This window comes from Pelodiscus sinensis, chromosome 3, assembly GCF_052426305.1.
Source record: "Pelodiscus sinensis isolate ZL-2025 chromosome 3, ASM5242630v1, whole genome shotgun sequence".
Classification (NCBI taxonomy): Eukaryota; Metazoa; Chordata; order Testudines; family Trionychidae; genus Pelodiscus; species Pelodiscus sinensis.
In genome coordinates, this window is record NC_143054.1 from 146,964,218 (window position 1) to 146,984,893 (window position 20,676).

General features: G+C 47.3%; 1 protein-coding gene across 3 annotated transcripts in view; it reads left to right on the plus strand.

Annotated features, from left to right (window-relative positions):
• Nucleotides 1-20,676, plus strand: part of SYT14 (synaptotagmin 14) — a 283,919-nt gene that overhangs the window by 36,573 nt on the left and 226,670 nt on the right. The gene's annotated exons all lie outside the window — the stretch shown is intronic.

Sequence of the window (20,676 nt, forward strand, 5' to 3'; positions counted from 1 at the left end):
AGGTTCAGTTCTGGATGTCATGGCTGACTCAGCTTCTAAGAAGACCGATCTTTAAAAGATTTTCATTATCACCTCCATTTTCTCAGAGTCCAGTAGATTCATTTTTCTAATTTGCTTCAGGGAAGGCCATTCTCCAGGTCAGTGCTTAATGTGATGTGTCTTTACTCCACAAGTTCATAAAAAGACAGTTTTTTTCAGTTGGAATCCTCAGTTACTATCCAGAATAAATACATTTTGTTATGTGCTTTCAGGCATGTGTGGATGTGTATCACCAGTAGAAAACCATGCTGCTAGCTGTGGGCACACAGCTTATAGGGAATGCAGAGCAAGCTCTTGAGGTCTGGCACTGTGCCCTGACACCCTATTGATCCTACAGTCTGTCCTGCAGGAGGATGAGACTGATCAGTATCCACCTCAGCCTCCTCGCAAGAGGCCATTATAAGTCCTCTTCACCATAGGAGGTTTTCTAAGATGCATCAAGATTTCCTGAAGAGGGTTGCAGTTAATCTGGGGCATCAGGTAGAGGAGTTTAAGAAGCCAGCAGATGCTCTATTTGATGTACTGAGCTCCCCAGCACCTGCTCAGCTGACCCTACCTTTGCATGAAGGGATCTGAAAAATTACCACTGCCTTGTGGCAGAACTCCCTTTCTCCTTCCTGCCCATCTCCAAAAGAGATGAGAGGAAGTATTTTGTCCTGGCTAGGGACCATGACTACCTCTACTCCCACCCTGCTCCAAACTCTCTTGTAGTGGAGGTTGTAGTTAGGTGGTTTTAATGCCATGGTGTCCTCACAGGTCTCTGGCTCTGTCGATGATGGTAACCAGAAGGCGTGTGTGCTCAATGATGTGGGCCCAAAGACCACAGCAGATCCCGCGAGGGCCCCCAAACACCACAAACCAGATAAGGATCGAAGGTGCCAGGCCACGTTTATTTTAGAGCGAAGTACATAACTGTTGTCAGTAGGCTCTGTTGAACCACTACGCACATGTACTTGCCACAATGGAATGACTCAATCAGTGGGAAATTTTCACTGCTCCCCCGCCCGGTCATACAAAGGCTGTCTCCCCAAGACACCACTTTATATACAGGTACAAACAAGTCACACCTCACTGCTGATGTATCAGGTTGCCACCCTCTGACATTGTGAGGTTACCACCCTCTGACGCTACTTAGATACCACCCATTACTCTGTACCTTGTGGCTTGATTAGACCATCTCTTTCCATCATTCTGTCATTTTAGATCATTTCCTGAACCTTGGTCTATCTTTGAGGAGTGGGTATCAAGGTCTTTTTAATGAGTTAGTGGTACTATGTGATTTCAACTTATGAACAGTACCAATTATTGTTATGCACTTGGGTTTGCACTCTCAGTCCTGTTCGTGCCAAATTCTGTGAGCTGGGACCTGCCTCTTGTTCACAGCTTAGCTTTGCTTGATGTTAGCCGTGTTTTGTCCATTGTTAGCTAGGCCTCAGCTCCTCAGGCCAGGCCTGTGCTGCATGGGCTTATGTTTTAGGCCTTCATCTTACTACAGAGGTGATTAACCAGAAGGGGAGGCAGGGACAGCTGGGGGAGCACCTAAGGACAAAACTTCCAAGAGACTGGACTTGTTTGGATGAAATGTTTATTCCTTTGCCAGTCTACAACTGTAGGTGGCTAACCACCAAGGCCTCCTTGACTTCTATGACTTCAACATGTGGTGAGCCAGGCCTAAGTTCAAAGATGCTCTCCCAGAGGATTTCAGGAAGGAGCTCAGAACTCTGCTGGAAGCGGGAGCAGAGATGGCCAAACTGGCCCTGCCAGCAGCTTCTGATATGGTGTATTCAGCTGCTTGCACGATGGTGTTGGGCATTTCTAAGTGTTGGGTGTCTTGGCTGCTTCGCTCCGATCTGTCATCAGAGGCTCAACAGCCTCTGTAAGACATCCCATTCACCAGCTGCACTCTGTTTTCTAAACAGACAGATCCAAAATCAAATGAGTTTAAGGACTCATACACTATGCTTAAGACCATGGGTTGTAAGCGGTTCAGGCCCTCACATCTTACCATTCAAGGTAGCCAGCTATGCCAGAATCCTGCTGTCAAGAAGAGCATGGGCTACAAATGCTGGTCTGAGTCCGCAAATGACACTAAGTTGGGGGAGAGGTAGATACATTGGATAGGATCTAGAGTGACCTAGACAAATTGGAGGTTTGGGCCAAAAGAAATCTGATGAGATTCAACAAGGACAAGTGCAGAGTTCTGCACTTGGGATGGAAGAATCCCAAGCATTGTTACAGGCTGGGGACCGACTGGCTAAACAGCAGTTTGGCAGAAAAAGATCTGGGGTTACAGTGGATGAGAAGCTGGATATGATAATAGTGTGTCCTTGTAGCTAGAAAGCTAATGGCATATTAGGAAGAGCATCTAGAAAAGTGTTTCTTCTTCTTTATTTGGCACTGGTAAGACCACATCTGGAGTATTGCATCTAGTTCTGGCTCCCCCCATTACAGAAAGGATGTGGATGGATTGGAAAGGGTCCAGCAGAGGGCAACAAAAATGATTAGGGGGCTGGAGCATATGACTTTCAAGGAGAGGCTGAGGAATATGGGCTTGTTTAGTCTGCAGAAGAGAAGAATGAGGGGGGATTTGATAGCAGCCTTCAACTACCCGAAGGGAGGTTCCAAAGAGGATGGTGAGAGGTTGTTCTCAGTAAGGACAGCTGGTAGAAAGAAGGAGATCTAGGTTGGATATTAGGAAAAACTATTTCCCTCGAAGGGTGGTGAATCCCTGGAATGGATTACTTAGGGAGGTGGTAGAATCTCTGTCCCTACAGGTTTTTAAGTCCTGGCTTGACAAAGCCCTGGCTGGGATGATTTAGTTGGGGTTGGTCCTGTTTTGGGCAGGGGGTTGGACTCAATGACCTGCTGAGGTCTCTTCCAGCCCTAGGATTCTATGATTCTCACGAGACTCTCTGGGGGTAATAGAGAAAATTCTGCCCCAGTACCAGAACAGTGAGTTCTATTCCAGATACTTAGTAATCTCAAAGGCCAATGGAGGCTTGTGGCCCATCTTGGATCTGTGAGGCCTCAACATGTACCTCCAGAAACTCAAGCTTTACCAGACAAGGCTCAAGTGATTACAATTACTCACGTGTGGCCCCGCCAGCACTGGTTTGGCCTGCTCATGAGTGTGGCTCTCTACCCACCTTAACCCCTTCCAAATCACCTGGAGCTCCTGTCACAGAACCAAGGTCTGCTTCTGCATCCCAGCCTCACGTACCTGCATGATTTGGCATGGATGCTCTGTGGTTGAATACAAACACTTTTGCACTCATATAAGAGGTACTACGGTTGGGGTATTGACGGACAATGTTACTGCAATGTATTATACAACCGGCAAGGAGGGGCAAGATCACGATCCCTGTGTGCAGAGGCAGTCCGTCTGTGGAACTGGTGCATTTGAAACAGCATCGCCATCACAGCATCCTACTTACCTGGAGCCAACAATGCGATTGCAGATTCTGTCAGCCAACAATTCCCACTCGACCACAAGTGGGAAGTAAGACTGGACATCCTTCAACTAATCTTCCGTATGTGGGGAACACCTCTTATAGACCTATTTGCCACTCTGCACAACAGGAAGTGCTGACTTTTTTGCTCCAGGGCAGGCATCGGGAAGGGATAATTGGGAGACACACGCCTAATCAATTGGAAGGGGCCACTGCTCTATGCCTCCTCCCCACCGTACTCATACCCAGAAGAATAAAAAAAATCAATGCCAAATTGGCACAGGTAATTTTGTTGGCCCCGGCATGGGCGAGACAACCATGGTATCCATTCTTCCACAGGGTGTTGGTGAAACCACCTAATCTGCTTTCCCCCTGACCAGATCTTCTCTCACAGAATCAAGGTTCCCTCCTTCATCCCATGCCAGGAACTCTCCACCTAACAACCTGGTTCCTGATTGGCTCAAGGCAAATGAACACTTCTGTTCAGAACAAGTGAAAGCAGGCTTACTGCACAGTAGAAAATTATCTACCCAAAAGACTTACCTCATGAAGTGGTGTAGATACAAGCATTGGTGTTCTGACAACCAAGTTAACCCCAAAGGCTCTCTACTCCATCAGATCCTTGATTGTATCTTCTATCTGCAGTGTTCGGGACTTTCGATCTCGTCTCTGAAAGTACATATGGCACCCATTAGCACTTTCCATAATCCCATAGAAGGATTCTTGATATTCCCACCCAACCACCAAAAGGTTCATGAAAGGCCTGGAAAATCTCCCCCCCACCCCCACAGAGACCACCTCCCCACTCGTGGGATCTAGATTTAATACTCGATACCATAATTTATCGTCCGTTTGAACTGTTAGCAATGATACCTCTTCGAATATTAACTATGAAGGTAGTCTTCCTGTTGGTGATTATATCAGCCCTTAGAGTCAGCGAGTTGGCTGCACTGATGGCAACTCCACCATTCACATTATTTACTAAAGATTCGGGCACACTACATTTTCATCCAGCATTTATTTCAAAAGTCTGCTCTTCGTTTCACGTCAACAAACCCATAGTATTATCATCTTTTTATCCCAAACCTCATTCATCGCCATGAGAAGCTTTATTACACACCCTCGATGTGCACTGAGCACTCTCCTTCTATATTGATAGAACTTGGGAATGGAGCAAAACAGACAGACTACTAGTGTCAATAGCAGAATGATCTAAGGGCAACACACTTTCTAGCCAACGTGCTTTCTAGTATTTCAAGGCTCATAGGGATATGTATTACCACCTCTCACGATATACAAAATAAACCTCTTCTCGTGCTACCAAGAGCTCATTCCACGAGGGCGGTAGCTACATTCACAGCCTTCAGCCATGAAATTCCACTGAAGGATATGTCGATCAACCACCTGGTCATCAAACATTACTTTTATTTGACATTATGAGAGTGTACAACATTCAGCCATGGACTTGGCTGTCACCTCTGCAGTATTGTCGGTTGCGGACAAACATTAACTCTGGAGCGCATTCCGGATACTGCTCTACAGTCACCAAGAGTGGAGTACCCACCTGTGATGGTTAAACAGTTTAGCAATGCTATGCACATTGTAAAAGGTGTACAGCAACAATACAGCAATAAGCAATAATACAGTGATATCGCAATCAACAGTTGGTTTTAAACAGCAGCCAAGTTTAAATTAATTAACTATGGTTCTTCTTCGAGTGGTCCCCATGGGTGCTCCACTACTGATCAGAGACTTGCCATAGCCATGCTCCACCAGACTGCGCATATGCGGACAGCGCCTTGCGCCGTTCGCACCTTTCATCCTTCTCACGTGGTCCGGCCCTGCCCAGTTCCTTTCAAATGCCCTCGGCAGTCCCAGAAGAAGAAGCCCTGCATTTCTGTGTAGGGTGTTCAGCTAGCAGCTGCAGGGGCGTCAGAAGGTGGGAGCGCCATGTCGAACAATATCATTTTTAGGCGCATTTCTTGGTCTCGTCGAGCTCTGGCAGTCAGCTTGCAGTGATCGTATCGGTGATCGTGGGTGGTGTGATGAAAGTCTCGGTTAAGGAGAATGCGACAGACAGTCTTCTTTGATCACAGCTAGAGCCTCTGCAGCGTCGGTGGTATGGGGATGGTGGGCTACGCTGAGGGTGGTCCCTACGCTCCCGTGTATAGGCAATCGGTATTGGAGACTGCGAAGGTGGTGGGGAGGGAGACGGCTCTGGAGAAAAAATTGGAGAGGGAGACTGAGGACTCAAGTGTGAATGTGTCTTTGCTGTAGCCTTCCTTGGTGCCATGTCATTATCCGCTGTCAGTGCCGGGTAGTGCAGTGCCGGCTCCGTTTCTCCCGGTGCTGGCAAACATGAGTGCCGCTGTGGTGGCTGGTGCCTGTGTCAGGTCAATGTCAGTGCTGTCAGAGATGTTGCCAAGGCCAGTGCCAGGGATGCCCGGTTTGCTTTAGCGGCCTTCCCGACGCCGGCGATGGTCGCGCTTTCGGTGCCATGCTAGCTGATTTCTTTGGCTTGCAGCCCAAAATCTGCCGAGAGCCAGAGGTGGCCATCTCAGATGTGCCAGGTTTATCCCCTGAGCTCACTCTCACGATTGGAGCAGCTGGTAGGGACCGTGCTGGGGACGCCCTTACTTTCTTTGAAGCGGCAGTCCCAGGAGAAGAAGCCCTGCATTTCTGTGTAGGGTACGTCAACCGCAAGGGGTACTTCTCCGTGATCCTGCAGGCCGTGTGTGACCACCGGGGACAGTTCACGGACCACAATGTGGGCTGGTCCGGCAAAGCACACAACGCCTGGGTGTACCGCAACTCCTCCGTGTGCCAGCGGCTGCAGGACGGGACCTTCTTCCCTGACCGCCACATCAGGGTCGGGGACGTGGCTGATGAAGCCCTACACGGGGCACCTCAATCCCTCCTGCCAGGCCTTCAATGCCAGGCTGACCAGGGCCCGCATCGTGGTGGAGGGGGCCTTCGGGCGACTGAAAGCCCGCTTTCGATGCCTCCTCACCCGTCTGGACGTGGCCGAGCACAACATCCCTCCCATGGTGGCAGCATGATGTGTGCTCCACAATTTATGTGAGCGAAAGGGGGAGGCTTTCCTGCCAGCCTGGATGACACTGGATGACACTACGGTCAGCCCCGCACCGCCGCCATCCAGGAAGCCCAGCGGGGGGCTGTCCGGATCCGGGAAGCCCTGCGGGAGAGCTTCCTGGTGGAGGAGGAGGACTGACCTCTTCCTTGCATGCCCCACTGGGGCCTTCTTCCACCCAACCCCGCTTCCCCTTTCCCCTCCCTACTTACTGTCAAAAAAGACACCTGTGTTTCAAACAAAAACGTCTTTTTATTTAACATAACTGGGATGGGGGGAGGGAGGGAGAAGGGAGGGAGAGGAGAGGGGGAAACCTGGGACGAGGGAGCAGGAAGGGGAGGGAAGGGAGGAAGGGAAAGGAAAGCTCAGGGGTGGGGGTCCGGCTGCCTCTCCCGTCTCGCAACACTGCGGGTCCGGGGGCATTGGTGGGGAATGGTTGTGGAGGGTGGGGCAGGAGGGACGGGGGGTGTGGAGGAAGCAGGAGCGGGAGCTGGGGGAGCAGGGGGAGGAGGAGGAGTAGGGGGAGCAGGAGGCGGGAGCAGGAGGAGCAGGAGCAGGAGGAATTGGGAAGCGGTCCAACAGGCTGTGGAGGTGGCCTCGCAGGGCACGGCCCTGCTCCTCCAGGGCCTCCAAACTCCTCCGGGGCAGCCTCAGGTCCTCCTGGACCCAGAGCTCCTGTATACGGATCTGTTGCTCCAGGAACCGGAGGTGCCGCCTCTGGTACTCCTCTTGGTTCCTGGCTCTCCTGCTTGCCCGGGCGCGGGCGGCTGCTGCAGGTGGGGTGGTGCGCCCTGCAGTCCCAGGTGCTGCGGCTGTGGTGCAACAAGAACAGCGGTCAATTACCCCAGGGGCCCAGGTGTGAAACCCAGTTCCCCGCTGCAAGGCCAGGGCCCCTGCAGAATCCCCAGTTGCTGCTCCGTGGTGGGCAAGGCCCAGGCGCACGGTCCCAGGGCTCCCTCTCGCCCCAGCCCCCCGTACACATAAGGGGAGCATGATGGTACTCACAGGTGGACGCCTTCCTGACCTCGGACGACACAAGCGAGCGGCTCTGTGGGGTGCCTCAGAGGTCCCGGGTCCTGGGCAGGCTGGCGGCAGGCTCCTGGCTCTCGGAGCCCTTCTCCTCCTCCTCCTCCTCCGTCTCCTGCAGCGGTCCCTCTGCCCCGGGGTCTATCACGTCCCGGGGGGCAGGGACGGCATGAGCACCCAGGAGGTGGTCAAGGGCGTGAAAGTGGGGGCACGCCTCCGGGTCGGCCCCTGGCAGGCAGGCCCGGGAGTAGGACTGCCGCAGGTCCTTGATTTTGCAGCGCACCTGCTCCCGGCTGCGCTGGTGGCCCCTGGCGGCCAGGCTGTCATCCATGAGGCCGTAGACAGCCGCGTTCCTGTGGCTAGTGCGGAGATCGTGGACATTGGAGGCTTCCCCCCAAACCTCGATGAGGTCCACGATCTCTGCACTAGACCACGCGGGCGCCTGCCTCTTGCGGCCCCCGGCAGGCTCCTGGGAGCCGCCAGGCTGGTCCCGGGAAGAGGGGGAGGGCTGGGTGGCATCGGGTGGCTGGCTCATGGGTGTCAGGTGCAGGGTGTGCTGGCACGGGTGCTGGCAGCCGTGCAACTGGCACGAACTGTGTAGCCAGCCCGTGGCCCTTTAAGGGCTCCGGGGCCAGGAGGGGGGCAGACAGGTTTGCCTGGTGTTGGCCAGAGTGGTCACCAGGGCAAGCTGGGAAGGGCTAGCCTCCCACTAGTTCGAATTAAGGGTCTACACAGCCCTTAATTCGAACTAGTAAGTTCGAACTAGACTTAATCCTCGTGGAATGAGGATTACCTAGTTCGAACTAAGCGCTCCGTTAGTTCGAATTAAATTCGAACTAACGGAGTGCTAGTGTAGCGCCTGTGAAAGTTAGTTCGAACTAACGTCTGTTAGTTCGAACTAACTTTGTAGTGTAGACATACCCTAACAGATTAGTAAGACAGGATTTCCCTTTACAGAAACCATGTTGACTTTTGTCCAACAAATTATGTTCTTCTACATGCTTCACAATTTTATTCTTTACTATTGTTTCGACTAATTTGCCCGGTACTGAAGTTAGACTTACCGATCTGTAATTGCCAGGATCGCCTCTAGAGCCCTTTTTAAATAGTGGTGTCACGTTGGCTACCTTCCAGTCATTAGGTACGGAAGCCGATTTAAAGGATAGGTTACAAACCACAGATAATAGCTCAGCAATTTCCCATTTAAGTTCTTTTAGAACCCTTGGATGAATGCCATCCAGTCCCGGAGATTTGTTAACATTAAGTTTTTCTATTTGTTCCAAAACCTCCTCTAATGACACTTCAGTCTGGGACAGTTCCTCAGATTCATCACCCACAAAGGACGGTGCAGATTCAGGAATCTCCCCAACGTCCTCAGCCATGAAGACTGAAGCAAAGAAACCGTTTAGTTTCTCCACAATGGCTTTATCGTCTTTGACTGTTCCTTTTATAGCTCGATCATCTAGGGGACCCACAGGCTTCCTGCTTCTAATGTACTTAAAAAACATTTTATTTCATTTTGAGTTTTTGGCTAGCTGTTCCTCAAAATCTTTTTTTGCTTTTCTTATTACATTTTTGCACTTGATTTGACAGTGTTTATGTTCTTTTCTATTTATCTCACTAGGATTGGACTTCCACTTCTTAAAGGAGACCTTTTTGTCCCTCACTGCTTCTTTTACATGGTGGTTAAGCCACGGTGACTCTTTTTTAGGTCTCTTGCTATGTTTTTTAATTTGGGTTATACATTTTAGTTGGGCCTCCATTATGGTGTCTTTAAAAAGTTTCCATGCAGCTTACAGGGATTTGGCTCTAGTTACTGTGCCTTTTAATTTCTGTTTAACTAACCTCCTCATTTTTGCGTAATTCTCCTTTTTGAAATTAAATGCCAGGGTGCTGGACTGCTGAGGTGTTCTTCCCACCACAGGAATGTTGAATGTTATTATATTATGGTCACTATTCCCAAGCGGTCCTGTAACGGTTATATCCTGGACCTGATCCTGCGCTCCACTCAGGACTAAATCGAGAATTGCCTCTCCCCTTGTGGGTTCCTGCACCAGCTGCTCCACGAAGCAGTCATTTAAGCCATTGAGAAATTTTATCTCTGCTTCTCTTCCTGAGGTGACATGTATCCAGTCAATATGGGGGTAATTAAAATCCCCCATTATTATAGAGTTCTTTATTTTGGTAGCCTCTCTAATCTCCTTCAGCATTTCAATGTCAGTATCGCTGTCCTGGTCAGGTGGTCAGTAATATATCCCTTCTGCTAATTTCTTATTATTGGAGCATGGAATTACTATCCATAGCAATTCTGTTGAACATGTTGATTCACTTAATATTTTTATTTCGTTTGATTCTACATTATCTTTCACATACAGTGCCACTCTGCCACCCACCCGGCCTGCTCTATCCTTTCTATATATTTTATATCCCGGTATGACTGTGTCCCACAGATTTTCCTCATTCTACCAGGTTTCAGTGATACCTATTATGTCAATCTCCTCATTTAATACGAGGTACTCTAGTTCACCCATCTTATTAGTCAGACTCCTAACATTTGTGTACAAGCACTTTAAAAATTTGCCACTGCTTATTTGTCTGCCCTTCCCTGATGCATTGGATTCCTTTGTATGTGGTTGTTTGTCTGCTCTGGCCCATGGTTTGCCCTCTCCCCATCTCTCTTTCTGACTACAGCTTAGAGAATCTCTTTCAACGGATTCTCCTCTAAGAGAAGTCTCCCTCCGATTTACATGCATCTCCGCACCAAATCGGCTTTCCCCCATCTCTTAGTTTAAAAAATGCTTTACGGCCTTTTTAATGTTTAGTGCCAGTAGTCTGGTTCCACCCTGGTTTAGGTGGAGCCCATCCTTCCTGTATAGGCTCCCCCTCTCCCCAAAGTGTCCCCAGTTCCTAATAAATCTAAACCCCTCTTCCCTACACCATCGTCTCATCCGCGCATTGAGACTCTGAAGCTCTGCCTGCCTAACTGGCTCTGCGCGTGGAACTGGAAGCATTTCCGAGAATGCCACCATAGAGGTCCTAGATTTCAGTCTCTTTCCTAGCAGCCTAAATTTGGCCTCCAGGACATCTCTCCTACCCTTCTCTATGTCATTGGTACCTACATGTACCAGGACCACCGACTCTTCCCCAGCACTACACATAAGTGTGTCTAGATGCCTCGAGACATCCGCAACCTTCGCACCAGGCAGGCAAGTGACCATACGGTTCTCCCGGTCATCACAAACCCAACTATCTATGTTTCTAACGATTGAATCACCCACTACTAACACCTGCCTCTTCCTAACTGGCATTCCCTCCCCCTCAGAGGTATCCTCAGTGCGAGAGGATACCGCAACATCCTCTGGGAGGAGGGTCCCAACTACGGGATGGTTTTCCTCTGCTCCCATTGAATGCTCTGTTCCCTTGAGACTTTCATCCTCCTTAAGAGCACTGGGGCTTTCAGACTGGAGGTGGGACAGTACTACAGTGTCTTGGAAAGTCTCATCAACATAGCTCTCTACCTCCCTTAGTTCCTCCAGTTCAGCCACCCTGGCCTCCAAAGCCCGAACTCGGTCTCTGAGGATCAGGAGCTCCTTGCAACGGGTGCACACATATGCCACCTGCCCACAGGGCAGGTAATCATACATGTTACACTCGACACAATAAACAGGATAGCCCCCACTCTGCTGCTGGGCTTCTGTCTCCATTTTTCTAATGAATAAGTTTAAGTATAAACTGGGATTCTTTTTAAACCTCTGTAATATAGATTATTCTAAGAGTTATGTTTTAAAGAAGGTCAGAAGTCACTAGTGCCCTCTAAACTCCCCCTCTAAACTTCCTCTCCAAACTCTCCTTTTAGCTGTTCCTGTTCGCACTCTCCCTGGTCGCTGAGTCACAGGCTTATATAGCTCTGGTAGCCCCTCCCCCTGACTGAGGCTCAGCCAATTAACAGAGGCTTCTAGATTTCAAACCTTTTAGAATCTCCTTCAAACAAACAAACCAAACAAACAAACACAAGCTCAGTACACTGCAACTAACTCCCCCACACACAAACACACACTCCAGACAGCCACTTACCACAAGGGTCCCGTTTTTACTCCTCTTTTACCTGGAGAACTCCTCTTTTACCTGGAGAACTCAACCTTCTTCAAAGCTGCAGAGTTAACTGCTTTGTCGAGGACGTGTGCAAGTCTCCCATTGTCAGCACAAAGTGTAACGTGCTTCTTCTGTTTCACCATTGGCTAAGACTATTCCCATTAGTAGGTCAACATCACCTCAGACCGATGCGTCTTAGAAATAATAGCATCCGGTCTCACTATTCTGTTCACCTCCATACCCCCAACTCCCCCACCGGCCCCCTCCCTCTTCAGGGACGTATCTCACGAGGACCTATTGAAACAGGGGGTCCACCCCTTGCTTGCTATCGGAGCCATAGAGAGGGTACCCAACAACTTCCGGAGGAAAGGATTTTATTCTCGGTGTTTCCTCATTCCCAAAAAGTCCGGGGGATGGAGACTTATTCTGGATCTACGAAACCTAAACAGATACCTTTGGAAGCAACGTTTCAAGATGGTGACCCTAACCATGATTATACCATCGCTGAACAATGGAGATTGATTTGCGGTCCTCGACTTACAGGACGCTTGTTTCCACATTGCAATACATGTGGCGCACAGGCGTTTTTTCAATTCGTAATAGGAGATTAACATTTCAGTACAGAGTGTTTCCTTTCAGCCTCGCATCTGCTCCCAGGATACTCTCCAAAACCCTGGCAGTAGTTGCAGCCCACCTTTTCAGGATAGAGGTTATATTTCCCTATTTAGATGACTGCCTCCTCAGAGGTCACACCTATTTACAGACACGCAGAATGCTGGCGATAGCAAGACCGTCATTCAAGTCCCTTGGACTCATTATAAACATACCAAAATCATCACTAGAACCAGCTCAAACTCTGATTTTCATAGGAGCTCAAATAGACTTGATTTTGGCATGAGCATACTTACCTGTCAAACGTTTCCATGCAATTCAGGACCTAATAAACACGTTGATGCAGTCATCGACACTTCCTGTGTGTATTTGCCTATAATTAATGGGCCACATGGCAGCTACCACCGTCATGGTCCAACACGTGAGGTTACATTTCCGCTGCCTCCAGCATTGGCTCGCCTCCATTTACATTCCTGCGAAGCACAGCATCCACAAACTGGTAGTTCTACTACAGCACGTCCGAGAATCTCTCCAGTGGTGGACTGAACCAAAGAATCTTCTGGCGGACACCCCCTTTCACCATCCCCATCATTGAAACAGACGCTTCCCTCACCAATTGGGGTGCTCACATGGGCGAGTTAACAGTTCAGGGTCGTTGGTCTGAAGCAGAAATGTTGCTGCACATCAACATACTCGAGCTCAGAGCAGAGTTCCATGCCTGAAGACATTTCAAATCCTACATAATGGGAAGAACAACCAGAGTGCTCACAGACAGCATTGCAACCATATATTATGTCTACGGACAAGTGGGGCTCGGTCTTGATCGCTCTGTGCAGAGGCGATCCACTTATGGATCTGGTGTATCCGCAACGATATTACCCTCATAATGTTGTACTTACCTGGTGCCAACAATGCCATTATGGATTCACGCAGCAGACAATTCCCTCAGAACCACAAATGGGAAATCCGGGCCCACATTCTGCATCATATCTTCTGTTGTTGGGGGTTCCCTTCGATAGACCTATTCGCTATTTACACCAATGTGAAGTGCCTAAAATATTGTTCTAGAGCGGGAATCAGCCGTCAGTCCTTGGGAGATGCCTTTTTCTTCCATTAGGGAACATTGTTACTCTTTGCATTCCTACGAGTTGTCCTTGTACCCAGGGTGCTAGAAAAAATCAACATGGATGCAGCCCAGGTGATTCTCATAGCCCCTGCTTGGGCGTGGCAACTGTGGTACTCAACACTTCACCAAATGTCCACGTGAACACCTTACCACTCCCCTCCTCCCGCCAGATCTGCTCACTCAACAGAAGGGCTCTCTGTTCCACCCCAAGACCTGAAATCCTACATCTGACCGCTTGGATGCTAACTGGTTCCATGCATCTGAAAACCTCTGTTCCGAGCAAGTTAAACATGTATTAATCCACAGCAGAAAGGACTCCACAAGAGCCACTTACTTGGCTAAATGGTGTAGATTTAAAACATGGTGTAACAATAATGATATAAAAAATTTTAAGTTAATGGAGATTGCCTATCTTCTAGAACTGGAAGGGACCTTGAAAGGTCATTGAGTCCAGTCCCCTGCCTTCACAGCAGGACCAAGCACCATCCCTGACAAATTTTGGCCCCAAATCCCTAAATGGCCTCCACAACGATTGAACTCACAACCCTGGGTTTAGCAGGCCAATGCTCAAACCACTGAGCTATCCCTCCCCCCGTTGCACCATTTACTTGATTAAATCCTACACTTGCAAAGAGCAGGACTTTCGATAGCCTCCTTGCGGGTAAATCTAGCAGCAATTAACGCATTCACCACACCGTGGAAGGTGTGTGCGTCATGATTCTCCCATCCTACCACCAAAAGGTTTTTGAAGGGGCTCACAAATCTTAATCCACCACAGAGGCCCCCACCACTTCGTGGAATCTTGATTTGGTACTAGACACCTTAATACGTTCCCCGTTTGAACCAATGGCTACTGCTTCACTGCACTTACTTACGATTCATAGGATCATAGAATACTAGGACTGGAAGGGACCTCGAGAGGTCATTGAGTCCAGTCCCCTGCCCTCATAGCAGGACCAAGTACTGACTAGACTAGACCATCCCTGATAGACATTTACCTAACCTACGCTTAAATATCTCCAGAGATGGAGATTCCACAACCTCTCTGGGCAATTTATTCTAGTGTTTGACCACACTGACCGTTAGGAACTTTTTCCTAATGTCCAACCTAAACCTCCCTTGCTGCAGTTTAAACCCATTGCTTCTTGCTCTATTCTCAGAGGCCAAGATGAACAAGTTTTCTCCCTCTTCCTTATGACACCTTGAGATACCTGAAAATGGCTATCATGTCCCCCCCCCAATCTTCTCTTTTCTAAACTAAACAAACCCAATTCTTTCAGCCTTCCTTCATAGGTCATGTTCTCTAGACCTTTAATCATTCTTGTTGCTCTTCTCTGGACCCGCTCCAATTTCTCCACATCTTTCTTGAAATGCGGTGCCCAGAACTGGACACAATACTCCAACCAGTGCAGAGTAGAGCAGAAGAATGACTTCTTGTGTCTTGCTCAAAACACACCTGTTAATGCATCCCAGAATCATGTTTGCTTTTTTTGCAACAGCATCACACCGTTGACTCATATTTAGCTTGTGGTCTACTATAACTCCTAGATCCCTTTTTGCCGTACTCCTTCCTAGACAGTCGCTTCCCATTCTGTATGTGTGAAACTGATTGTTCCTTCTTAAGTGGAGCACTTTGCATTTGTCTTTATTAAACTTCATCCTTTTTACCTCAGATCATTTCTCCAATTTGTCCAGATCATTTTGAATGATGACCCTATCCTCCAAAGCAGTTGCAACCCCTCCCATCTTGGTATCATCTGCAAACTTAATAAGCGCACTTTCTATGCCTATATCTAAATCGTTGATGAAGATATTGAAGAGAGCTGGTCCCAAAACAGACCCCTGCAGAACCCTACTTGTTATACCTTTCCAGCAGGATTGAGAACCATTAATAACTATTCTCTGAGTATGGTTATCCAGCCAGCTTTGTACCCACCTTATAGTAGCCCCACCTAAGTTGTATTTGCCTAGTTTATTGATAAGAATATCATGCACGACCGTATCAAATGCCTTACTAAAGTCTAGGTATAGCATATCCACTGCTTCTCCCTTATCCACAAAACTCGTTATCCTATCAAAGAAAGCTATCAGATTGGTTTGACATGATTTGTGCTTTACAAAGCCATGCTGGCTTTTCCCTATCACCTTACTACCTTTCAAGTGATTGCAGATGATTTCTTTAATTACTTGCTCCATTATCTTCCCTGGCACAGAAGTTAAACTAACTGGTCTGTGGTTTCCTGGGTTGTTCTTATTTCCCTTTTTATAGATGCGCACTATATTTGCCCTTTTCCAGTTTTCTGGAATCTCTCCTGTCTCCCATGATTTTTCAAAGATGATAGCTAGAGGCTCAGATACCTTCTCTATCAGCTCCTTGAGTATTCCAGGATACATCAGGCCCTGGTGACTTGCAGGCATCTAACTTTTCTAGGTGATTTTAACTTGTTCTTTTTTTATTTTATCTCCTAAACCTATCCCCTCCCCACTAGCATTCACTATGTTAAGCATTCCTTCAGACTTCTCGGTGAATACTGTAATAAAGAAGTCATTAAGCATCTCTGCCATTTCCAAGTTTCCAAGATTAAGTTGCTTTTTTTTGTTGGCCATAACATCGGCACGCAGAGTAAGTGAGCTAGCAGCCCTCATGTCATCTCCACCATATACGGTGTTCAGTAAAGACTCAGTAATGTTGAGATCCCATCCAGCATTTTTTCCTAAAGTCTGTACTGAATTTCACATTAATGAGCCAATCGTTCTTCCCTGCTTCTGTCCCAAACCATACGCCTCTTCGCGTGAAGCAATTTTCCATATGCTTGATGTACATAGAGCCCTTGAGTTCTATATTGACAGGACGCGAGGAATCTGCAAAACAAACTGCCACATCGTATCACTAGCAGATTGCTCCAAGGGCCAACCGTTATCTTCTCAACGGATTGTGAAGCTAATAGTTGCATGTATTACTACCTGTTATTCCATATGCAATAAGTCGCTCCCATCGCAACCTAAGGCTCATTCGACAAGAGCAGTAGCGACATCTACAGCCTTTATAAGAGGAGTCCCATTTCGTGACATTTGCTGAGCAGCAACATGGTCCTCCAATGTCACTTTCATGAGGCATTTTGCGATCGCGCAGCAGTTTGCTTCAGACTCCTCGATGGCCAAAATTACATGTATAACTACACAAAAGTCAAACAATAAATGGAAATATAAACAAAATAGTTAAACATTTAAATCACTAAGTTTTTACCTTATTTAAAACTTTTAATAAAATTATAAAAATGTATGTTAATGTTCGCTAAATTTGTTGTATTACTTAAGTAACTCATGGCATTTTCCATTACTTCTTTTAAAACTCTGCTATGCAGGTGTATTGAAATAAGAAAAGAACGTGTTTAAAATAATAGTGGTCAGAATTAGAAGCAGAGTCTGCATGTCTGTTGCTTAGCAACATTATCTTCTGGAAAATTGGTAGTAATTCCTGCTATTGCATTTCTGAAGGGTTAAAATAATTAATTTACTGCATGTATTCCAAGTAACATTTTTGCCTTATTTTTTTGTTCCTCGTTTTGTTTTAATTGCTTTATATTTTGAAGGTTTCTGTAAAAACTAACTTTTAACTTTTAATAAAGAAAGTCAAAGGGAGGAAAGATGAGGGGGAGATGTGCAATTTTGGAAGGTAGGGGACTTGAACCAAGAGAGTTTAACTCTCAAGGTTGTCTTAAGGTACAGGCATCAGCAGCAAGTTTATCAAACTGAGAGAGGATATAAAGGAAAACATATCAGTATGTTAGAATATTTCAGAAAGAAGGATACATTTTTAGCTGAGTGAGGAGTATGGTGCCATGGGTCAGAGCAGTTGGGAACCCACACCAAGGGTTTTTATTCTAATTCTAAAATTAGAGTGGGGGTAGTTACCTGCGATTTTGTTCCCCCAGCGTCTGCATGCCTGATGTATTGCAAGAGTGCCCGTGCATGATGCAGTTAACTGTTTTGGAGCAACTCTACAAGTTAATGCATCAATCTTGTTAACTTGCTTAATCTTGTGTTTTCACTTTGAAATTCTTTTTTATTCACTTCCCTGCGATCAAGTAGCAGCTCTGTCTCCTAGTGTATTCTGTGAACTGTTCCATTTCCCCCTTCATTTTATTTACCAATTCAGTGAAACTGTTGTTTGCTACTTCTCCCTCCTGTGCACTGACTTTTCCCCTTCTGACAGGCATCAGTCTAGGTCACAGTTCAAGTTCAGCTGGAACCTGGCTTTTATCATAAGGTTGTGGTTGCAATGTAGTGGACCCTGTCTCATCTTTTACATTTGCCAGGGCCACCTTTATCCATTTCTGTCCCACATCTTCAGGTACTGTTAAAGTTCCTGAAGTCTGTTGCTTTTCAGTAAGGGATGGCACTTCTCTCTTTTGCAAGTTTTCTACAGCTTTTCCCTATTTCCTATTTTCCTGCTTTACCTGTTCAAGGAGATTGTGTGTTTGGATTGCCTATTGCCCTTCTTGAGCTTTCCAATGCTCTGTTGCTGCTTTTACTTTCCTGGTCTGTTCCATTACTTGGGAGGCTAGCAGCGTGGCATGCTGTTTAAGCCATCTCGTTGCCATAGACGTGAGTTGCAAAATCCTAGGCTTTTTACTACCACTACTACTATTTTTCAGCACTTCAGTTTCTGCCATGGCTCTACATATACCATTTCATGTTACCCCACCTCCTATTGCCCTTCTTTCCTGGTAATACAATGGGTTCATATTTCATCAAACTCTATGGGATTTGAAGGGAAGGAATCAGGGGGTTACCTAACTCGTGGTTTTCTGCCATGTTCGATCGCGACTCAACAGAGGATAACCGTTCACTTGCTTACCAGATCAGTGGTTGGGGTCACCAGTTTTGTCATTCAGTGTTGTTGATCAGGTTTCAGGGTTTGTCCTGATGGGTTCCTGATAGGTCCTCTACTCTGTTAATGATGATGATCTTTTGGCTATGTGGATGCACGAGTTTGCTCCTCTGTCTAGCGTGTTAATCACGCACAATTAGTTTACATGACAGACTTCTGAGAGAGCCCCCAGAGACCACAAATCAGATAAGGATCAAAATCACCCAAGCAGGTTAATTGCCAAACGACATACACTAATGAACAGATTTGCCGCTGTACCTTATGTAAGCCGTGGCAATGTGCTAATACACATTAAGCACCATTCAGCGCTCCCCATGGTCAGCTGATGATCACCCTTTGAGGTTGTAGCCAGAGAGGAACCCCCTTGTAACATCCATTTTTGCTTGCCTGGAGCATACAGGGCACACAGAGCAGAAGGCCCAGGCTGCTGTGACCGTGAATGGCTGTAAACAGAGATACTCCAATTGCTGACCAAGAGGCTGCCAAGGAGTGCCCTTGACTCAAACCCATATTGATACGAACACACATCCATCCGCGGGGGGAGGAATCTCTCGCCCAGTAAAAAAATGTCTAGTATTCACAATTTAGTTATCTCTCTTGCAAGTGTAAATTAACTTGAAACTTGCTTGTAAGAACTGGCGCCACAAAACGGACCAGTACAATTCGGCATCTTAGATAAGAAAGAGGATACGGGCCCCCAGGGGTATATAGATGGGTCCAGCAGCACATTTTCTCTGAGTGTCAATCTACCATCTATCTGCTGGTCGGGTTAGGTGTTTGATCTCCCGAGGTTCCAAGGGGACGCCCACCTCGTATTCGTCTTTCCTAAGAATTGAGAGACCGGCCCTGGCCTGACACGCTAGAGTCGAGAGGCACAGAAAGGGGTAAAAATTGTACCTGGATGTGGTCCTTTGCTTAAGTATATATATACATAGTGTTAGAGCTCTTTAAAGATTAAGCTGTCACTTAGTACCATTATTTCTATTTTTTATCTTTACCTTTTTCCTGTGATCATTTTTAAGACCTATATATATATATATATTTGCTAGCATTTAAGAAATAGAGCAATAGCCATTGTAACCATATGCTTTTATAAGTCTTTTAATAAACCTGTAACTGTTAAAGCTTTAACGTGACTCCTCCAGTTGCTGTAACAGAACCAAGCACAATTTAAAAGAACTTCAGCCAGTCATAAAGGGACAGACATAGGGAGAGCTTGGGCGTTTGGATCTGTGTCACTCCCAGGTGACAAGATCCGTTGGGGCACCTTTTCAGCCTTTCCTAGGCTGCCCGCTGCGAAGGAACTTTGTGTTCTAGCAGCTAAAATCTAAGGTGTAATAAGCTCTTCCTATATAACGGGGCGTCTGTTGGCCTGCTGGCCACCCTCTGCGATGGGACCCCGGTCCTAGCAGTAAAGACACAGACGTTAAACCTTTTCTCGGAAGCATACACACACACACTGCCCTGACCGTCAGCTGACAGAGGTGCACTTTTATACATAGATACAAACAAGCCACACATCACTTACATATCAGGTTTCCACCCTCTGTTACCTGGTTACCACCCCTTATTTTGCAGAAGAGGGGTTTACTTTTTATTCTTCATGCTGTCAATTCACTGTGTTTTAGCGTAGATAACCCGTGGGTTATGCAAAGTTTTACAACCTCCCCACCCCCGCGGGTTATACTCGTCCGTGTGTAATACAGGTTTTTTTTTACTTCAGTAACGGTTGAGGTGCTGAATCAGAATCACTGCCATAGGCTGAGCAGCTGTCACAGGGAGGGACCGAGCAGGCAGAGCAGAGGGGGATGAGAATTCAGGGAAGAGGTAATCAACTGTGGGGAGGGAGAGGAGATTCCTCTGCTGTGGTAATACCCAGCAACCTTTCTTCCCTCTGTTGCATCTGTCTGAACATGGCAGGCTCTCCATGAGGGGGGAGTGCTCTGTTTAAGGACACAGCTTCTTTGCTCAGCTCCTGGCTCTGGTTGCCTGGGTCAGACAGCTCACCCCGGAGGAGTGCACTGCATGGGTGGAAGGCAGCTTGGGAGGGTTGGAGATGGTTCAAGGAGTAAGCCTAGTCACCTTCCCTTCTCATTCAGCCTGGGGCAGACTGCTCACCCCGGGAGAGCCAGCCTGTCTGCTCTGCCGGGTTGCGGCCATCTACTCTGCACTTTGGCAGTTGTGTATCTGGGAGCTCAAATGCTTCAAATGCTTCTGCACGACAGGCTCAGATTCTGGCACCTGAGTTAATTACCCTCATTATCTTTCATTAACAGTACCCGCTGTTCACCTCCCGCGAGCTATACATGTGCGCGGGGTATGTAAGATGTTTTTTACTCAATCAGGA